Source organism: Octopus bimaculoides, chromosome 10 (genome assembly GCF_001194135.2).
Source record: "Octopus bimaculoides isolate UCB-OBI-ISO-001 chromosome 10, ASM119413v2, whole genome shotgun sequence".
NCBI lineage: Eukaryota > Metazoa > Mollusca > Cephalopoda > Octopoda > Octopodidae > Octopus > Octopus bimaculoides.
The window spans coordinates 25,531,953-25,535,208 of record NC_068990.1 but is presented as its reverse complement, the minus strand read 5'-3'; positions in this window follow the sequence as shown (position 1 = coordinate 25,535,208).

The following is a 3,256-nucleotide window of genomic DNA, read 5'->3' as shown; positions in this document are numbered from 1 at the left end:
GTGTGTGTGTGTGTGTGTGTGTGTGTGTGTGTGTGTGTGTGTGTGTGTGTGTGTGAAAAAGATTTAATTGCTGGGGTTGTAGTATAAAGAAAGAATATTCAGAATAAAGAATATTATGTTTTACAGTAGCATAAAAGAGTGAATAAGACCACACTAGGATATGGCTTAAAATTACAGGAAATTATAGCAAGGGTGTGACTGAGTGTGTTGCCTGTCAAGATATGGTCTGGTATATTTTATGAGAAACATTGTGAAATATCTGTTTTCACATTTGACACCAAAAGAAATCTGATATGAGTTTTTTTAGACATTTATTTATGGTTTGAAAGAATGGAAAATCATTATCTACAACTAAAACTAAGAAAAACATGTCATCAGTCAGAGGTAAATTAATAATGTTTAGATCTATACACTATGTATTTTTGTTTTCAAATTCAGAACAAACTCATTATATAATGTGTATATATGCATGTCAATGAGTGTGTCTAAGTCTAATACATATACATACAACATCCCTCCCCAACACCACACACACACACACGCACACACAAAGAGTTGTAGCTCAGAGTGTCATGTAACTGATCATCAGACAGACAGCTGTCTGATGATTGATCATGTGAAACTCTGAGCTGCAGCTTTTGAAAACTTTACAGCTTCAATAAAACACTATTTTATGCAGCCTTTGTTATTTGTGTACTATTTTCTCCACCTCGTTTTCCACCTATGTCTTTGTGTGTGTGTGTGTGTGCACGTGTACATGCGTGTTTGGAACATTGCTCTTGCATTATGTATGTTTAAACGTGTGCTTTTCAAATATGTTAATCAATTTGATGATAAGTCTTTCATACATACAATTAGCTTCACTGATAAAACCATCAAAACCCAGCTAGGCGTGTGAATAGAATTATCATCTTGGGCGCATGGTCCCCCATGACTGGTACAATTCAAACTCATAATCCTAAACCCCACATCTAAGTAGTTCATACATAATAGCTGCACTCCATCCAGTTAAGGACATTTTAGAGAAAAACCTCTCCCCTTTATTAAATGAGATGCTCTTTTACTGTAACCTGCAGTTCCTACAAGATCTCATCCAAATTGCGGTGGTGTATCTAGAGTGTGAGTCACTTGGTGCAGCCTTTGAGTTTCTTGTTCTCCCTCACTTACCTGGCGCCCCAACCTATACAGGGTTATGTAGTAGACCCAAAAGTACTACCTTCATAAAAGAAGTGCTCCAGACTGGAGGCTCTTCCTCCACCTGGCCATGCTACTGGCCAAAAGGATTTCCACCAATTTTATTGAATCTTTCTTTCCTCATTTCTCAACCATGCCTGCTTCTAAATTCCACATGCAAGTAGCTGAGCACTCCACAGACTCGTGTACCCTCAACATAGTTCTCAGGGAGGTTCAGTGTATGTGACAAGGTTGGCCCTTTGAAATGTGACAAGGTTGGCCCTTTGAAATGTGACAAGGTTGGCCCTTTGAAATATAGGTACAACTCATTTTTGTCAGCAGAGTGGACTGGAACAATGGGAAATAAAGTGACTTGCTTAAGGACACAACATGCCACCAGGAATCGAACTCATGATCTTACGATCGCGAACTGAATATACTGGTCCCTAAGTCACATGCCTTCTCAACCATGACTGTTCTAGTAAAAGTATTCTTGTGGAGAAATTCTTCCGCATTTGTTACCCACTTCAAATTTGCCTCCACACACACACTAGCCACACTAAACAAATCTCCTCAACAAATATCTCTTTCCACTACACTGTCCCACTACACACACACACACACGGCTAGGTCAGGTGTGGGAACGTGTGCCATTGCAGCACATCATTACATCCATCATTTGCTGGTGTTTGCTCAGGTTGATCCGGGCAACCCTCCAAGTAGTGTCCCAGTCAGCTCCCCCATCTCCACAAGGTACTTCTTCCTCTACTGTGATCATGTAGTATTAAGTGTAAAAGAGGATTCAGCCACTGGCTACTGGAAGACCCTATGTCTAGCAACAGGACCCTGCACCATGTCACACAAGCAAGAGAATCCAGTCATGGCTGTCAGACAATTTCTGCAACCACATCACCCCTAACTATCCAGACTGCAACCCTTTTGATTATTGTGAGTGGCGTGCAGTTGAGCAAGATACCAACAAAACTCCTTGTGACACCAAAGATGAATTGAAAGCAAGGATTATGGCCGCATTCACAAACTTAAACAAGGAGACTATCCAGAAGAGTTGCAGGAGATTCCAAAGTCATCTGGAGGCCGTGGTTGAAACCAATGGCGATTTTATTGAATAAATTTACTCTTTAGTATTTGAAGATATTTTTATGTGATTTTGGTAAATATAGCTGTTAAAATGAGATGTCAAAGTGTTATTTTTATTTTTGCGTAATTTACACAACAGTTTATTCACTCTGTATGCGTGTGTGTGTGTGTGTTTGTGTGTGACAGACAGACAGACAGATAGATAGATAAATAAATAAAGAGAGTAAGATAGAGAGAAAAAGACAGATTGCAATAAAGACATTAGGGCTATGCTCATTAAAAAACAACAAAAATTCACACACACACACACACACGCACGCATGCACACACACACACACACGCACGCACACACACACACACACATAATTTTAAAAGCACAGTGTTATATTTCTAGTGACATTGCAGAATTTTTAATTTCTCAAGTTCTTATAACTCTTCTCTTAAGCCTTTTCATCTGGTCTCCATTATTCAAAGGCAACAACAGAATATCCGTGAAAACCCCTCCTTTACTCCCCACTTCCAACACTCAATTATGTATGCAGGCATGTGCAAGCTCACACATACACACATTTGTGTGCAAGTACACAAGCAGCTAAAAAGTTCCTAGAAAGCAGACGAGTGCTTGCGTTGTTAGTATTTAACAAGATATTCTATATCAGAAGGGTGAAACCTGAGACAGTTTCATGTTTCATGTACCTCTTGTAAATGAAAGAGATATCGTTTTAGCATAAAGCACCTAAGCACCGGCCCTGTCTCTCTCTCTCTCTCTCCACATATTGGCTGCATCTAGTTTAGATATACATACCTATGTACATACATGCATATATAAATATATACATATATAAATATATACATATATATAACAATAAAATTATATATATATAAGTACATTTGTATATAACTATATACATACCTATACAAATACATATATAACTATATACAATATACATACGTAGCTACATATATATATATATATATATATATA